Source organism: Pristis pectinata, chromosome 3 (genome assembly GCF_009764475.1).
Source record: "Pristis pectinata isolate sPriPec2 chromosome 3, sPriPec2.1.pri, whole genome shotgun sequence".
NCBI lineage: Eukaryota > Metazoa > Chordata > Chondrichthyes > Rhinopristiformes > Pristidae > Pristis > Pristis pectinata.
In genome coordinates this window covers 102,680,420-102,700,160 of record NC_067407.1, presented here as the reverse complement: position 1 = coordinate 102,700,160, position 19,741 = coordinate 102,680,420, and the positions used below count along the sequence as shown (strand labels likewise).

At 40.1% G+C, this 19,741-nt stretch overlaps 1 protein-coding gene across 5 annotated transcripts in view; it reads left to right on the top strand.

Annotated features, from left to right (window-relative positions):
* LOC127568771 (acylphosphatase-2-like) overlaps positions 1–19,741 on the top strand; it is a 76,250-nt gene that overhangs the window by 55,532 nt on the left and 977 nt on the right. The gene's annotated exons all lie outside the window — the stretch shown is intronic.

Here is a 19,741-nt window from a genome sequence, read left to right as displayed (position 1 = left end):
GAAGGGTTGCACGTTGAGAGATCAAATGTAAAGAGACAGTACACTGTTAATGGCAAGACCCTAAACAGTGTTGATGAGCAGAGGGATCTTGGGGCCCAAGTTCATAGCTCCCTAAAAGTGTCTACACAGGTTGATAGGGTGGTAAAGAAGGCATATGGCATGCTTGCCTTAATTAGTTGAGGAATCGATTTCAAGAGTCAAGAAGTTACCTTGCAGCTTTATAAAACTCTAGTTAGGCCACGTTCAATTCTGGTCACCCCATTACAGGAAGGATGTGGAGGCTTTGGAGAAGGTGCAGAAGAGGTTTACCAGGATGCTGCCTGAATTAGAGGGCATGTGCTATAAGGAGTGGTTGGACAAACTTGGGTTGTTTTCTCTGGAGCAACAGAGGCTAAGGGAAGATCTGATAGAGGTTTATAAGATTATAAGAGGCACAGATAGAGTGGACAGCTGGTATCTTTTTCCCAGGGATGAAATATTTAATACCAGGGGGCATGCATTTAAGGTGAGAGGTGGTAAGTTCAAAGGAGATGTGCGGGGTAAGTTTTATACACAGAGTGGTGGGTGCCTGGAATGGGGTGGTGGTGGTGGACTCAAATACAATAGAGGTGTTCAAGAGACTCTTAAGTAGGCACATGATTGTGCAGAAAATGGAGGGATACGGCCATTATGTAAGCAGAAGGGATTTGTTTAATTGGGCATTTGATTACTAATTTAATTAGTTCAGCACAACATCATGGGTGGAAGAGCCTGCTTCTGTGCTCTACTGTTCTACGTTCTATAAAGCCAAAAGGTGAATGCGGGAAATGCCCAGCACGTCAGGCAGTGCCGTTGAAGAGAGGAACAACTGAAAACTGAATTAATGCAGCAGAACTGGTCTTGAGGCTGCAACGTGCCGAGGAAGATAAGATACTGTTCTTTAAGTTTATGTTAACCCTCAATGGAACAGTGCAATACGCCATAAACACCCTCAGAATAAAAAGACGTCCCTTTAGAACTGAGAAGAGGAGTAATTTCTTTAGCCAGAGGGTGGTGAATCTGTGGAATTCATTGCTGTGGAGGCCAAGTCGTTGGGTATATTTAAAGCGGAGGTTGATAGATTCTTGATTAGTAAGGGCCTCAAAGGTTACAGGGAGAAGGTAGGAGAATGGGGTTGAGAGGAAAAATAAATCAGCCACGATCGAATGGCGGAGCAGACTTGATGGGCTGAATGGCCTAATTCTGCTCCTGTGCCTTATGGTCTAAACAGATGTGTCAGATTGGGTGTGGGACAGATAATTAAAAAATTAAAGTTGTCTTTCTCCATAGACGCTGATTGATCTTCTGGGTGTTTCCAGCATTCTCCTTTTAGGTTCAGTTTTCAGGAATAGTTCTGACCAGTATTTCATGTGTTTAACAAGATCTGTTTGTTTTTTTCCTCTCTCTCTAACTACCTTCATTAATCTAGATTACTCTACAAACATCAGGATCACTAGGGCAGCCCAGACCTCACCTATCAGAGGTATTCCATTTGCCATATCCACCCATCACTCACTCGCTCTGCAACTTAAGACCAACTTGCCATTTAAAACTGATGGAGGGGCAGGGCTTGGAAGGACATGGGCCAAACGCAGGAAATTGGGACTAGCTGGGTGGACAACATGGTCGGCATGGACTGGTTGGGCCAAAGGGTCTGTATCCGTGCTGTATTGCTCTATGACTTTAACTTGTTTTCTTAATTTCCCAGTTCTGATGATGGGTCCTCAATCTCAAGCATTAACTCTTTTCTTTTCCATTAATGCTGCCTGACCTCCTGAGTGTTTCCAGTGGTTTCTTTCTTTTTGTTCTGATTTCTAGCATCTGCAGTTTTTTGGTTTTCATCCATGTGCCAAATGGGAATGGAAACTCATCATATATCTGGTCACATTCAGGTGAGTTGGTGGCTCCAGGACATAGGAATCCCACAGTCCTGCTAGAGCACTCTGGTCTTTTATGGCAGTAGGGAAAGATATCTAATTATTGCTCAGCAAAGAGAAATACAGAGCTTTTTTTATGTAGAGGTGTACAAGGAATAGTAATTTGTGACCTAATTGCCTTTGACAGACTGGAAGTTTCTTGTAGCTATAAAACTAAGCCCTTTTGTGATCTTCACGGTCACAAGTTATGTTGTGATGTCTGAGTCTTAGTTCTACAAGGCTACCAATCTTGATGGTAACCTCCTTGGTAAAGCATAACCTCCCCATGCACTAGTCCAAGTCACTAGTGACAGTGTTTGCTCCTTAAAGACCCTTGCTGGTTTGGGCCTTCTGCTAAGAGCCTTCCTTACCTTCTTGACTGTCTCTTCTAGAACTTTGCCCTTCTTTGTTCTCACCTTCACCTACAATTTCTCATGCAGAGCACGGGGTCTCCTCACAAGATGCCCATGACCAAACAATCCATGTTTCCTGGAGACTCATGATAAAATGATCCATAACGTAGAGCAGCACAAACTTGCTCTTTATAGCTGAAGTATTGAACAAGGTTTTGGAAAGTTATTGATAGTGCAGCCATGACAAAGTGTACATAAAAATCTACTGATGTTTCTCAAAAGTTCATTTCAAACACAGTGCAGTTTAGGTAATTCCAATCAGCAGCTAACATCAGAAATTAAGTAATGCTGGAAATCTCTATAACCTGTTTACTTTAAGAGGTTGTTAAATGTATTACCTACTAAATTGATAGACTTTTACTGATTCTTCAGGAAGCTGATCTATCATGACCTGTCGCCCCTTTACCAGAATGGTGTTCTGCACTTAGCATAGACTAAATTGGCATTGCAACTTAAAGATTCTTTAGTGCCTAAAACTGTATGCAGGGTCTGAATTTTGAGGTCACCAGGAGGCAGAACTCTTTTGGCAAGCTTGTTGCATTGTTGAAAATCAAAATTACTCATATTTCAGGCTTTTCTCTAAAAATTACAAGTGTAGAAAACCAAGCTGCATGGAACAGAAGTTCAAATGTTCCCTATCCTTGTGTTCATTAGTACCATTGGTGTTCTGAAATTTCTATTTAATAGATGTACAAACCTTCCAGAATCATTCAGACTCGTATTTGAATAATCGAGAGCTGGTGATAATTAAATGCTCAATAACGTGTGCAAATTTTAAGGAACAAATAACAAATCCCTTTTAAATCCAGTCTCTTTAGGAAACAAAAATCTCTTCTGGATCTTGCTTTGCAAAGAAAGTAAAGAACAGATTTATATTCTATTTCTCATGACCTCCAGCATCCCAAAATCACTTTACATCCTTTGAAATACTTTCTGAAGTTACCCCACGGTTGAAAATTAGACCAAGTAATCTACAATTTAATCATGTTAATTGATCGATTGACTAGTATGCCTGAAATATTTGCCCTGTTCTTCTTTGAAATATTGCCAGGAAATCCTTTGCATCCACCTGAGAAGGCAGTCTTAATTCAACATCTCATCCAAAAGACATTGGACCTGAACCTATCCACTTCCTGGACTCGCCTCCTGTGGTCTCTGCTTGCACACATTTGTTTCTTCCAGATTCAGAGGGCTAGGTGAGCAGACTCTGCATCTGACATGTGTAAGGGGAGACAGAGTGGGCTTCAAACAGCAACTAGGCTTTAGGTGTCACAACCCACCCCAGAATATCTGATAGACATTTAAAATCTATTCAATTGATATAAGCAGTTAAAAATTATTTTTTAAAAAATCAGCTTTTAATTATTTATTTTGAAGCATCAACAAATGCATTAAAATATATAAAGCACTTACCTTTTCTGATGGAGTTGATGACCATTTATAAACAAATCCCGATGAAGTAAGGCTGAGGGCCAGCTGTTTAGTGCATCCAGAGCCTCTCTGGGGCACATTACTGCACAGCCACTTGGCTAAATGGGGAGCCCATCAACAAAATAAGTAGGCATGAATAGGTGACAGGCAGCTGTTCCCTTTGAAGCCACTGGTTATCAGTCACTACAATTCAGACCAAAACATAAGGTAATTCAGTAATCTTTTGCTGCATATGAGTGCCATCCCAGATTTAAGTGCGGTTTGGTAAACTATTTTGAAATTGATATATACTAAATTCTTACAAAATTAACGTGAGCAATAATTTGTCTTAGTAAGTAATTCACATTCTTGCAGTCTGTATATTTGAGGGTAAAACATTATGGAAGTTAATCAGGTCACAGCTATTGGATACAAACAAAATCCTGGAAATGCTTTGGTCAGGTAGCATCTGTGGAGAGAGAAGTAGAGTTGACGTTTTAGTTCTGAGTTCCTTTGTTAGAACTGTGTGATCCAAGTGGTAACTTTTTTGTTTTGTTCTTTTTGCCTTTTCTCTTCATTTTTAAATTGTGTACCAGTAATAATGGTCAACCATTGCAGAATTTATGTCGACGAGACCAAGTATAGACTAGGCGACCACTTTGCTGAGCACCTGCACTCCCTCCGCCATGGCCATCTGGAGCTGCAGCTGGCCGGCTATTTTAATTCCCCTCCTCCATTCCAACACCAATGTGTCTGTCCTCGGCCTCCCCCACTGCTGAGGTGAGGCTAAATGCAAACTAGTGAACAGCACCTCATATTCCACCTGGGTAGTCTACAACCCAATGGCATGAACATCGAATTCTCCAATTTCAGGTAAACTACTTCCCCTCTGTCCCTTTTCTCTCTCCTCCTGATCTACTCAGTTCCTCCTACACCCACCCCAGCCCCCCTCACCCTGGTTGTTTCCCCTCCTCCACCCACTCGATCTGCTCATCACCCACACACTCCTAGCACTGGGTTCCCACCCCTACTGTTCCCATCTGCCCACCCCATCTCCCTTCTTTGGTCCCATCCTTCACCTTCCTTTCCTGTCAGATTCTATCATCTGCACCCTTCATTGCCTCCACCTATCACCTCCCAGCCTCTGTTGCAACTTCCGTTCTTCCCTCCTCCATTCTCTAATTACCATTCCACACCTGGATCCACCTCTTCCCTTTTCCTCTTTATACTGGTTTCCTCCCCTTTATCTTTCAGTCCAGATGAAGGGTCTCAACTTGAAACATTGACTATCCATTCCCCCCCCCCCCCACAGATGTTGCCTCACCTGCTGAGTTCCTCCAGCATCTCATCTGTTGCTCCAGATTCCACCATCTGTAGTATCTTGTCTTGAATTTACATTCTAGTTGGTTTTGCTTTAAAAATGCTGTTCAGTTGTCAGACTTGCAACATTGCGATGGTGATCTGGTAGGTGATGATAAATTTTTTGGTTCTGATTATTTTAAATTTACACATTATTATTGTTACCAACTTCAATTTAATTTCAGTTAATTTCACCTCTTAACCTTTAAAGAGTGAAAATAGCCAATTATGTCAAATATTAGAAGTAAAGATAGGGAAAAAGAAACAAATTGAACCAAATATAACTGAGGAGTCAAGCCCTAATCAGACAGTTTATTTTTTCCCCTTTCTGTAACTATTAGTTCTCTGTTTGAAGAATTTTAATTTAAATATTTTGGGTTGACTTTAACTGTTTTGTTCCCTAATTTTGAATCAATAGTACAGAAGGCTACGTCAACATAATTTTTACTCAAGTAATTAATGTCTTTGAACTGCCAAGTCGTAGGCACTCTCAAAGCTAAAACATGATTTTGGGTAGACAGGCTTCAAAGAATGTCTAGTAAATTGAAAGGATTTAAAAATAAATAGCTTGTAATATGTTTACAAGTTGCTGCAAAAACATAAATAATTGCATAGAATACAAAAACAAAGAGTTAGTGTTAAACTATTTTGCTTTTGGAATCTATGACAGATTGTGTCCAGTTTTGGAAGCAACACAGACTTAGTAAGGTAATAGCGAGGCCACAAAGCTTTAGTTATGAGGATCAAACTAGAAAAACTGGGGCTCATTTCATTAGAACAAATAGATAAAGATAAAACTTGGTAGCAAGAAAGGGTTCACTAAAGAATCCATTTTGTATTCAGGACTGCATTTTGTGGTCAAAAGGCAGTACTTGCATAATCTGTTGTTGAACAGATGATGAATGTAAAATGTCACATAGCTGCTCAAATCAAGACAATGTTACAGGAAAGTATTGACTGTTGTAACACAATCTGACCTTCTAATAGATATACTGTACCTGTTCAGTGACTATATGGTACAAATTGATTCTCTTGCTTGTGCTAAGCAGCTGCTTGTTGTATGTCGCTACTGAAATATTTTTTGTATATTTTTATTTAGTTGCTTTTATGAAGCTGGCACTTTATATTCAAAGTACAAGTCATTATTGTGTAAGAACAGCATTTGTTGCGAGTTCCACTCTCCAGGATACTGAGCTCATATAAGTTATTATGCACAATGAGGGAAGATTATGGAGGAGGTACAGTAGAAAACATTTTAGCTATGGGATAAAAACAAGAGAGACCAATATTAAGGAAGTTTGGGATAAGACCTAAGGGATAAGACCCTGTGAATGAACTCAATAACTGTATTCTAAGAACTAGTGCAGCTCACAAATTGCCATGAATAATGTCAGCAAGTAAAATGTCCTCCATTAAATCCATAAGCAAAAGACTCCCCATCGAGACTTCCCATTCCTGGTACAAAATCAACAACTCAAAGTTTGCTTCTGGCAGCTCATCATACAGTTGTCACCAAAGTAGTAGTTCTGGTAAGGCAAATCAAGAAATAAATACCTTCATTGGCAAATGATCAATAATGGGTGCAATTTTTTAAAAACACCACAAAACCATGATGACAAGGTTAAGAAAACCATCTTTTTACAGAGGAAACTGTGGCAGAGAAAGCTTTCAAAAGAGAAGTAAATATTTGGAAAAACAGGAAGTTCACAAAATGGTACGAAATATTTTGGTCCCTAAAGTGGATCAAATATTATTTGAACTTAAAGATGTGCCCATCGGAAATAAATATACCAGTCTTCAAAACAGATGAAAGAGTCATTTTAAGGGTGTTTAAAAAAATAAACAAGCAATTCAAAGTTTATTCAGCAAAAACAGAAGAGAGAAATCTGATTGGAATGTAGAAATTTGCTGAAACAAATCAAACTGGGGACTCTAGAGATGGAATGCAAACAGAAAATGCTGGAAATGTTCAACAGTTCTGGCAGCATATTTGGAAAGAATAAATGAGTTAACGTTCAGGGTGTTCACTCTTTTGCCTGGGACTAAGGTCCACACCCGAAACATTAGTTCATCTGTTCTTTCCACAGATGCTGCCTGACCTGCTGAATGTTTCCAACATTTTGTGTTTTTGGTTCATATTTCTGCCTTCTGAGGTTTTTGTTTTTTTGGACTCTAATATTAAATTTGGCTGGGTTAAGTACAATGATTTATTTTTAATATAATTACTGTCAGAGAGAAAGTTAGAACCGTAAATGATAAAAGTAGTGAATAACTTTTTAAACATGAATTATTAGGTTAATATTTTTGTGCAAGTATTAATTTATCATCAGTGGATCAAGGATTTTAAAGGTAATTATTATTGCAGTCTATATAATACGTGGTGTAGATAAGTAGTGTGCAGTGCAGTTGTCAATGGTGGGATAAACAACATGCACATGTCTCAACAGTTCTCCATGACCCTTAGTGATTGCTCTATAAGATCTGGTTAGAATAAAAGCACACAAATACATTACAAATTGGGAGCATGGATGTAAAGAATAGATTTCACATGACGAGAACTGACACTGAATCAAGCAGGAAGTCTATAGATCAAGCAGTGAAAACAATAGAAAAGTTCATTTCTATGGCATTTATGCCACCAATGACAATGTTTGAAAGTACAGTAACTTCACAACATTTATGGTTGTGATCCATCCATCAATATGAACACAGACATGTCAGTAGATTTCTCAATCAGAGGTAAAGATATGCACCAGAGTCAGCTCAGCTAAGTACCACTGAATGGCAGTACAGCGAACTAAAAAACGTAGTTAGGCAAAATATTGAAGTCAATCTTATAAAGCAGAGTTGTCATATCAAGTGTGTTGAAAAATCAAATATTGGAAGGCTTCATGCTGAACATGAAACCATTTGGCAGAAGTTTCATTTTTTGGCTTGGATTAGATAAATATCTTGAAGAACTAGTAGGCACAAGTACTATCTGCCAAGACTGCAGAGCCAAGCCAGTGAAGGCATCTTCACAGAGTTGGAAAAGGCCAGTGAGATTGTTCCTGAGAGTACACATTTATCAAACCTTTTCTTACAGATGATCACTTCTTAGTTTTCATATATAGTCACTTCAAATGGATTGAAACAAGACATATTGGGCCTTGTACTACAACAGAGTGCACTATTAAAGAATGAGAATCATTCTCTAATGTCACAGCTACCAGAAAAAGTTAGTCTCAGCTTACATTCCTTCATTTTATTCATTTCTATTTGAGATTTTTATGAAACAAATTGGTATTAAGCACACACTTATTTCACAATGTCATCTAGCATCAGTGTGGAGAACAGTGAGAATTGTCAATGAAGCACAGAAGAATAAAATATTACAAGAATGCTTGAGTTTAACAGTGAGACGTTAATTAACAAGAGCAACTACAGAAGGATACTGCAGTCCACGTAAGGTCATAGACACGTTGAGTTTCCACTGTGCAGAAAATTCAGAACCCAGTTTAACTTAATAGGGTCAAATCTTGAAGGAGGGTAGAAGAGAAAATGATTGAAACAGAAACAATCTCCGAAACAGGTCCACAGCGGATACCATCTCCCTGGCCCTACACTCAGCTCTGGAGCATCTGGACAGTAAAGACACCTACGTTAGACTATTGTTTATTGACTACAGCTCTGCCTTCAATACAATAATCCCAAGCAAACTTGTCACCAAACTCTGAGACCTAGGACTCAACACCTCCCTCTGTAACTGGATCCTTGACTTTCTAACAAACAGACAGCAATCAGTGAGGATAGGCAGCAATACCTCCGGCACGATTATTCTCAACACTGGTGCCCCACAAGGCTGCACCCTCAGCCCTCTACTCCCTATAAACTCACGACTGTGTGGCCAGATTCTGCTCTAACTCCATCTACAAGTTTGCAGATGATACCACCATTGTAGGCCGTATCTCAAATGGTGATGAGTCAGAGTACAGGAAGGAGGTAGAGAGCTTAGTGGAATGGTGTCATGACAACAACCTTGCCCTCAATGTCAACAAAACAAAAGAGCTGGTCATTGACTTCAGGAAAGGGGGAGGTGTACATGCACCTGTCTACATCAATGATGCTGAGGTCGAGAGGGTTGAGAGCTTCAAGTTCCTGGGAGTGAGCATCACCAACAGCCTGTCCTGGTCAAATCACTTAGATGCTACTGCCAAGAAAGCTCACCAGTGCCTCTACTTCCTCAGGAGGCTAAAGAAATTTGGTTTGTCCCCTTTGACTCTCACCAACTTTTACCGATGCACCATAGAAAGCATCCTATCTGGATGCATCATGGCTTGGTATGGCAACTGCTCTGCCCAGGACCACAAGAAACTGCAGAGAGCTGTGGACATAGCCCAGAGCATCACAGACACCAGCCTCCCCTCCCTGGACTCTGTCTTTATCTCTCTCTATCTTGGTGTAGCAGCCAGCATAATCAAAGACCCCACCCACCCGGGTCATTCTTCTCTCCTCTTCCATTGGGTAGAAGATACAGGAGCCTGAGGGCAGGTACCACCAGACTTAAGGCCAGCTTCTACCTCTCTGTGATACAATGAAATGGACTCTGACCTCACAATCTACCTTGTTGTGACCTTGCACCTTATTGCACTGTACTTTCTTTGTAGCTGTGACACTTTGTACTGTTATTGTTTTTACCTGTACTACATCAATGCACTCTGTACTAACCCAATGTAACTGCACTGTGTAATGAATTGACCTGTACGATCGATATGCAAGACAAGTTTTTCACTGTACCTCGGTACAAGTGACAATAATAAACCAATACCAATACCAAATTAATGAATTAAACCTGAAGAGAGAGACATTTTAAACAATGTGTCAGAGCTTCTGTGTTAATGCCACCCAACAAATCTGATATTCAGAATTGGGATATTGGAGTGAGAGTGAAAGGAAAATGAAAACATAAATCACTTAATTTATGCAAGAGATTTTAAAAATGTTAAAGAGTAATGCAGAAGGAGCGCAACACCTCACAAGATAATCACCTGCTGTGTCAGGCTCTTCCTGCTCCATCTCTGGAAGAGACTGTGCTTCACACATTGGTCTCATCAGCCTCCTCAGAATCCATAACACTGAAATGGAAGAAGGTTATTCTCCATCCTGAGGGACTGAACAAGCAGATCCCAGAAGTTAATCCACTGGAGACTGTAGAAAAAATCTCCAATGAATTAAGTCAAGAAATAACACCTTCCTTGTCAAGAAGTAGATTCATTGACACAAGTTTCTATGAGAAGATAAATTCAGAAAACTTGTTGAGAGATTAAATCTATAAATAAAATGAATCACTCTTTTCAAAAAGGTGAAGCAGTGTGATGTATGTAGGTGTATGACACATACATGCTTAGTGTACTTGAACTAAACAAGCTGCATGTGGTTTAGCAGCTTCACATATCCCTTTGTGATTCAGCATCTAGTAAAACTCTGATACTTTAGTATCTCATTGCTAGGCATCTGACTCATTCACTCACTAACATGGGGCATGAGCTGGGGGGTCTAGTATGGGGGACGGCTGTGCGTCCTGGGTCAGGGTTGGGTACATGGGGAGGGCAATTCAAGATCATGGGTAGATTTGAAACCAGAGCTGGGGTCCAGACCATTTGATTCAGCTCGTTTTAACATGCTGAAACTCACAGGAAGATGGAAGACCACAAATCACCAGGAACATGAGAAATAGGAACAGAAGTAAGCCATCTAGCCTGTCAAGCCTGCTCTGCTGTTCAATAAGATCAAGGCTGATCTGGCTGTGAACTCAGATCCATCTACCTGCCTTTTCCCCATAACCCTTAATTCACCTACTATGCAAAAATATATCTAACTCTGTCTTAAATACATTTAATGAGGTAGCCTCTACTGCTTCCCTGGGCAGAGAATTCCACAGATTCACTACTCCCTGGGAAAAACAAGTTATCCTCATCTCCATCCTAAATCTATTCCCCTGAATTTTGAGGCTACGTCCCCTAGTTCTATTCTCACCTACCAGTGGAAACAACCTTCCTGCCTCTATCTTATCTTTCCATCTCATAATTTTATATGTTTCTATAAGATCCCCTCTCATTCTTCTGAATTCCAGTGAGTATAGTCACAGGTGACTCAATCTCTCTTTGTAGGCTAACCCCCTCATCTCCGGAATCAACCTGGTGAACCTCCTCTGCACTGCCTCCAAAGCCAGTATATCCTTCCTCAAGTAAGGAGACCAGAACTGCACGCAGTACTCCAGGTGCAGCCTCACCAGTACCCTCTACAGTTGCAGCATAACCTCCCTGCCCTTAAGTTCAATCTCTCTAGCAATGAAGGCCAACACTACATATGCCTCCTTGATAACTTGTTGCACCTACAAACCAACCTTTTGCAATTCATGCACAAGCACTCCCAAGTTCCTTTGCACATCAGCATGTTGCAATCTTTCACCATTTAAATAATAAATCTGATCTACTATTTTTCCTTCCAAAGTGACCTTGCCTTTACCAACATTGTACTTCATCTGCCAGATCCTTGCCCACTCACTTAACCTATCTACATCTCTCTGCAGACTCTCCACATCCTCTGCACAATTTGCTTTTCCACTCAATTTAGTGTCTTCAGCAAACTTAGATATGCTACACTCGGTCTCCGCTTCCAAGTCATTAATGTCTATCTCGAACAGTTGCAAGCCCAGCAACGACCCCTGTGGCATCCTGCTCACCACTGACTGCCAACCAGGGAAACATCCATTTATCCCAACTCTCTGCCTTCTATTGGTTAACCAATCCTTTATCCATCCTAATACATTACCCCCAACTCCATGCATCCTTATCTTGTGGATAAGTCTTTTATGCAGCACCTTATCAAACACCTTCTGGATATCCAAGTATGCGACATCCACCTGTTCCCCTCTATCCACTGCACTCATTATATCCTCAAAGAACTCAAGTAAGTTTGTCAAACAGGACCTGCCCTTCCTGAATCCATCCTGTGTCTGTCTGATGGAACCACTTCTATCCAGATATCTCGCTATTTCTTCCTTAATGATAGCTTCAAGCATTTTCCCAACTACAGAAGTTAAGCTTAACTGGCCAATAGTTACCTGCCTTTTGCCTGCATCTTTTTTTTAAACAATGGCATGGCATTTGCTGTCTTCCAATAAGCCGGAACGTGCCCAGAGTCCAGAGAATTTTGGTAAATTATCACAAATGCCTCTAAGTTCTGCCATTCCTTTCAGTACCCTGGGATGCATCCCATCAGGACTAGGGGACTTGTCTATCTTTAGGCCCACTAGTTTACTCATTACTACCTCTTCAGTGCCAGCAATTGTATCGAGGTCCTCACCTCCCACTGTATCCATAACATCTCTCTTTGGCAATGTTAGACATGTCCTCTACCGTGAAGACCAACACAAAATAGTCATTCAAGGCCTTGGCCATTTCCACATTACCTAATATTAATTCCCCCTTCTAATCTTCCAAGGGACCTACGTTCACTTTAGCCACCCTTTTCTGCTTTATATAATTATAAAAACTTTAATTATCTGTTTTTGTATTTCGTGCTAGTTTACTTTCATAATTTATCTTCCCTTATTGCTTGCATAAACAGATAATATACAGTATATTCCTAGGGTACTGAAGAAAACTGTGGAGGGAATATTTAGGTCACTTCACTGATTAATGAGGACTTATTGGTGAAGCTTTGTTAGGCTGGAATGAGAAAACATTGATCGAACCATAAAATTATAACCTTAATGTCTAAAATCAATAACAATTAACATAATGGAATATATCATAGAATAGTTGTGTTCGCAACAATTAAAAGTAATGGCTGGATTTAGAAGCCGCTGGTCCTATCTGATCTCAAAGAAAAATTATGCCCATTTATATATTCTACACTTTCAGTAGTTTTTAATTTAATATTTATAACTAATCTAAAAAAACAGTAATTCAGCAGGGAATTTTAGACTCAATTAGAAATCTGTTTGTTAAAAAAGAAACACCCAGATAGCTGGCTAAGAATACAGTAATGGTGGAAAGTGAGATAACAAGGCAGGTGTGGTCAAGGATGAAGTTCAAGAGCTAAAGGCCTTAGAACATAGAACAGTACAGCACTGGAACAGGCACTTCGGCCCACATTATCTACATCAACCAAGATGGCAATCCAAACTAATCCCATCCGCCTGTACATGGTCTATATTCCTCCATTCTCTTCCTGTTCATGTGCCTGTCAAAATGCCTCGTTGTTATTGTATCTGTCTCCACCAATTCCCCTGGCAGTGTGTTCCAGGCACGAACCAATCTTCGTGTAAAAAAAACTTGCCTTCAGAAGTTTCCTTTAAACTTTTCCCTTCTCATGTTAAAGCTATGCCTCTAGTATTTGACATTTCCACCCCGGGAAAAAAAGAGTCCGACAATCTACCCTGTCTTTGCCTCTCATAATTTTATGTACTACTTTCAGGTCACCCCTCAGCCTCTGATACTCCACAGGAAACAATCCAAGTTTGTTCAACCTCTCATAGATAATACTCTCTAATCCAGGTGGCATCCTGGTGAACCCCTTCTGCATCCTCTCCAAAACTTCCATATCCTTCCTGTAATGCAGGAGCCAGAATTGCACACAATACTACAAATGTGGCCTAACTAAAGTCTTACACAGCTGCAACATGACCTCCCGACTTTAATATTCTACACCCCAACCAATGAAGGCAAGCATGCTGTACACTTCCCTCACCATCCTCTCTAATTGTGTTGCCACTTTCAGGAAGCTATGGACTTGCACCCTAAGGTCCCTCTGTACATCAATGCTCCTGACGGTCCTGCTATTTACTGTGTAAATTCCTCTTACATTTGACCCCCCAAAGTGCAACACCTCACACTTTTCCAGATTAAAATCCATTTGCCATTTCCCTGCCCACATTTCCAATTGGTCTGCTGAACCCTTTGATAATCTTCCTCACTCTGCCAATTTTTGTGTCATCTGCAAACTTACTAATCAGCCTACTTACATTTTCATCCAAATCATTTATATATATCACGAACAACAGGAATCCCAACACTTATCCTTGTGGAACAACACTGATCACAGAACTCAGACCAGAATAACACCCCTCCACCACTACCCCCTCTCTTCTATGACCAAGCCAATTTTGAATCCAATCTACCAAATCGCCATGGACCCCATTTGGCTTAATCTTCTGGATCAGCCTACCACGAGGGACCTTGTCAAAAGCTTTACTAAAATCCAAGTGAACCACATACGTTCCCTGCCCACATCAGTCAATTTTGTCACCTCCTCAAAAACTCAATCTTAAATTTGTAAGAGCAGAAGAGGTTCACCAGCATGCTGCCTGGATTAGAGATTATTAGCTAAAAGGAGAGGTTGGACGAACTTGGATTGTTTTCTCTGGAGCTTCAGAGGGGTAACTTGAAAGTATACAAGTTGATTATTCCTGATAAGTCCATGCCTTTCCAGATGCGAGTAGATCCTATCTCCAAGAATCTTCTCCAATAATTTTCCTACCACTGATGTAAATTGACCAGCCTATAATTTCCTGGTTTATCTCTATGACCTTCTTAAACAGAGGAACAACATTCCCTTGGGACCTCAACTGTGACTAAAGGCAATACAAAGATCTCAGTTAAGACCCCAGCAATCTCCTCTCTTGCCTCACTCAATAACCTGGGATGGATCCCATCAGGTCCTGGGGACTTAATGTTCAAGAGCCCCAATACCAGCTCCTCTTTGACATCAACACGTCCTAGAATATCAGTTTATCCCTTCCTAATCTCGTTATGCTCCATGTTCTTCTCCTTGGTGAATACCGATGTGAAGTACTCATTTAATACCTTGCCCATTTCCAAGTATAAATTCCCTTCTTTGTCCTTAAGTGTCTCTCTCTCTCTCTCTCTCAACATATGTATAAAATGTTTTGGGATTCTCTTTAATTTTACTTGCCAAAGACACTTCTTGGCCCTCCTGCTTCCTTTATATTGTTCAAAGGCCAGATTTCAGCTTCCTAAAGCTACATATGCTTCCTTTTCCTTTTTGACTAAATTTGCAACATCTTTCAGCATCCAAGGTTTCTAAACCTTGCCATCCTTGTCTTTCTTGGCAGCTGAAATTAATGGGGATAACAAAAATGAAACGTGGTAAGATTATGGTGGGATTTTAAAATAAGGATGACAATTTTTAGACTGAGCCATTGCTTAATTAAGAATTGCATGTTCTGGCAAGATGGGATGGGATGGGATGGATGAATGGAACTTGGTGCAAAGTAAGACATAAAGATTTGGATGATCACATATTTTCAGATAGGAGGCTAGCCAGGAAGCATTTGAATTGTTAAGCCTGTGAATAAGAAATTAAATACAGAAAATACTGGCAATACTCAGCAGAACAGGCTGCATTTTTGGAAGGGGAGGCACTTAACATTTCAGGCCCAGGACCCTTTGTCAAAACTGAGAAAGAGCAAAAAACAAGTTCATTTTCAATACAGAGAATGTGGGGAAGGAATGGGTAGAACAAAGGGAATGTCTGTGATAGGGTGAGATCCAATGGGTTAATGAGGCAGTTAAAGTAGGAGTTAGAAACATGTTATCTTTGGCTGTGTAATGTGCTGTTAATGGTGACGCTGTGGGACAAGCCCAGCAGGCCAGGTTATAATAATAGAAAAATAAAAAATTGAGCCAAAGTGCTGACTTGCAGATATGGCCAGTTCAGATACAGAAAGCTGAAGAATTTGATATGGAGTCTGGAAGGCTGCAACATGCCCAGAGAGAAACTTGGGTGTTGTTCCTCAAGCTTGTATCAATGCAGGAAGCCACATGCATCAAGGTCAGAGTGAGAATGGGACAATGAATTAAAGTGGCAGGTGACCGGAAGCTCAGGATCACTCCTGCAGACTTAACACAGGTGCTCCACAAAGCAAATGCTGAATCTACATTTGGTTTCTCCAGCGGAGAGGAGACCACATCGTGAGCAATACATTAGATAGTAAGAAGTGCAAGTGAATCGCTGCTTTACCTGGAAGGACCATTTGGCTCTCCCTGGATGCTGGGAAGGGAAGAGCTGAAAGAATGCAGGAAGTGCAACACTTGTCCTTTCACCTCTTCCTTTCCCACCGTCTAGAGCAATTGCAGTAGTCCTATGTTCCTCAGTGGGAATATTTACATGACGAGAGTGTTGACCAGTTATAGGTTTGCATCATACTGGCACCATCTCTCAAAGCCCTGTTTCCATTCAGCAGGGGTCTAAACTATTAGAGTAAATAGTTGCTGAATAGCTATCTAGCTATCATAAGTACTTAGAAACTCCTGTACGTTGGCACATTTTCACCTCTGTGAATGCCTCATTTTTTCCATCACACTATTTCCATCACACCTGTCTAAAGCATTTCTGTCATACACAAGTTTCCTATTTTTAAACCCTATCTCTTATACTTTGCACTGATTGATTCATTCTTTCCACATGACTCAGTCCAGCACTAGTCCTTCCAGCTGCCAAACTGCATCTGCGAGCTGCTTGGGTGTTGTTTCTAACAGTACCAACCAGCCTTAGATGTGTAAAGGTTCAGCCTCTCACCCTTGCTTCCTCACTCTAACTGTTTATTGCCCTTTTTCATACATGTAATCCAACTCAGGCGTCTGTGCGTTTTCCCTGTTCCAAGGTTGGTGGATGCCCTCTTCACATTGCTCTTAACCAATCTTACCTCAAGAGATGCAAAATTGCTGCCTTACAGCTAAATTTCATAAGCCAACTTTATTTTCTTTGAAGGGCTTAGGGTACTTTCACTAAAAATCTGTTAAAATTCAGCATATGTTTGAAGGAATTTAAATCCAGTTCCTGGCTTCGGGAATACAGCAGTCAAGGCAGGTTTTCACAAACAGCTTTCCTAACACTGATGCTGGTGAGTGACTGGCAGTGGAAGACTTTCTTGGTTGTTCAGTGCCCACAGTAAGCTGTGGATATGGCTATAAAAGCAGCCATGAGAAAGATTTAAAATATCTTTGCCCTTTAAAAGTACAAGTGTGAAGGCTTGCAGTGTTTCTCCAGTTTTCCTGCTCAAAAAATACTACCTGATATATCTGAGATGCCACCAATAGCTTCAGCCATTATTCATGTAGTTTTAACAACTGGGATAATTATTGTCTAATATTTTAAACGTTCTTGATTTTTCTAGCCTATTTTCTGCAGTATAACTAAGACAACAATGAATGTATTCCACAGTAACAACAAGGGTTATATCTGTAATTGCTTCACCTTTGTCTGTATGATTTGCAGACAACATTCTTGCTTTTGCAGGAAGTGAAAGGAAAAAGCAAGATAAGCATTGAACTGTTTATATCTGTTTAAACCTGTGTGAAAGCAGATTTTTTTAAAAAAAATCAAATTGCAGAAGAATACCTGAAGCAGATGTACAAAATTATTTTCAGAGTTTTAAAATATATACATAAAGGTAAACCTGCGTTACAGTTAACAATATGCAGCACTAATCATTTTCTAAGCACTCCTGGGATGTGGATGAAGGACTCAGCCATTGATAAATAATTAATAACTTCCTGGTGATGGGAGAATACCTACTTTGTACATTCAGGCACAAGGTTACTTGTCATCTATTCTGGATTGCAATGGAATGATAAACACCAAGAGTGAATAAATTTTGATGCAAAGATACACTGATGGCTGTGAATAAATACACCACATGATATGGAACAAGTACTGTATATACAGACCATGATGGCCCTTACAGTGAACCATGAGGACCTTTTTGTTTTAACCCATTCCCACCTGATGAAGAATATATGTTACTATAAAGTCTGCAGGGGCACTCCCTTTTCAGCAGATAAGTGCCACAAGGCAACTGGGTCCTTCATTAATTATACAGCTCAAGCTCCAGTCTGATCAAAGAATATCAAGTGCAGTTTCATTCTGAGGTCTACATGGGGAAGAGGAACCAGAGCTAGAAGAGCAGAAGGAAATTATATTCCTTGTGATCCAAACAGGTGAGCGGTCCTTAAGACTCCATAGGAAAACTTTGGGCTGCTTCCATATTCGCTCCCTAACGACAGTGCCCTCCCAACCACTGCCTGGTATTGTTTCCTTGGGTTTCCAGCATCATTGTCCTACCAACTGATATCTCACTCCTGAAATTGGTGAGCTAATAATTCCCAATGAGTTCTAATGTTGGATGATATTAAAATCAGTAGAACATCATGCCGCAGATAAGGTAGTTTGCTATTTGATTCAGTCCCTGGCCACACAATTCCCAGAGAGTTAAAAATAGGTCCCTGGCTTTTCTGTTGGAGGTTTTACACCTAAGAGGCAATGCAGATTTAAAAATTGAGTTCACTTTCCTGATCCCTGAGGGAAATAGTCAAGATAAAAATGGATTTTCTGCTTTTGAAGATATTCCATGTAAGTATGTGACTGTTCACACATTGGGAGTATATAATATCCCAGTCTCTATTTGTATGCTGAAATTGTGAAAATTGAACTATTAAGAAGTTTGGCAATAAAGAGAAACTTGAAAAGCAGTCCAAGATAATGAACATCTCAGCTTGAGTATATTTATTCTCTTTTGAGGATATTGCCTCTTCCTCACACTTGATTCCTCAGGTATCTGCACTCCTTCATACCTTAGCCTAATGGGAATTCTTTTTAATATTTAGATAATGAATGTTGGGCTGATTCCATCCTTGGCCAACAATCTTAAATGCCATTTTCCCAGGAGTTAAAGGCAACGACGATATCTTACCTTTTCCCTCTTTAGACTTGAGAATATTGAAGTCAAGTAATGTTTCCCATTTGCTGGCCTGATTAAAACCAATTAACTCAGCACAATTTCTGTGACCACATCTTCTGGCCTTTTGTAGAGATTCATCAATTAGCTTTAGTGTGTGGGCCAGCTTGTTCCCACTCCCCCGTCTGTGCATTGCAATGTGGAAGTCAGGAATGAGCTGGAGGTAAGATGGCAACATATCTGACCTCCAATTCCACCACGAGACTCAGAATTGGAGTCCAGGGTTGGAGCACAAATGTGTCTTTGGATCAAAAAACTGCAAATGTTACAACATTAAAGGACACATGGTAAGTCCAGGAAAGACCATGAATTTATAAAATGGATCATGTCTAATTAATCTAGTTTTATTTAATGAGGTGGTCACGAATGCAAGAGATAACTAGGTGTTTATAGAATGGTGTCAGTGTGGATTTAGAGAAATCATTTATTAGGTTCCACACGATAGACTATTTGAAAAAATAAAAGTAACCTTGTGACTCAGATTGGGAATGTGTTCTAATGTAGGATCGAAGAGATTAAGAATGAAATGCTTATGCTCGTGTTGGTAAAAACATGCCTTTCCAGAGATCTGGACCAAAGCTTTATTTTTTCACCATATCGCTAAAAATGAATGAAGAAAAATATAGCTTTATATTCAAATTACAGATGATGCTAAACTAGAAGATACCTTCAGTTGTTTAAACAAAAACATGGTGTTATCTGCAAACCAGTTTACAATCCATTCAAATAGACAGATTAAGTTAGTAGATAGTACGTCAGATGATGTTCAATGTGGGAAGTATGAGATCATTCAATTTGGATCCAAGTAAAATAATCTGGAA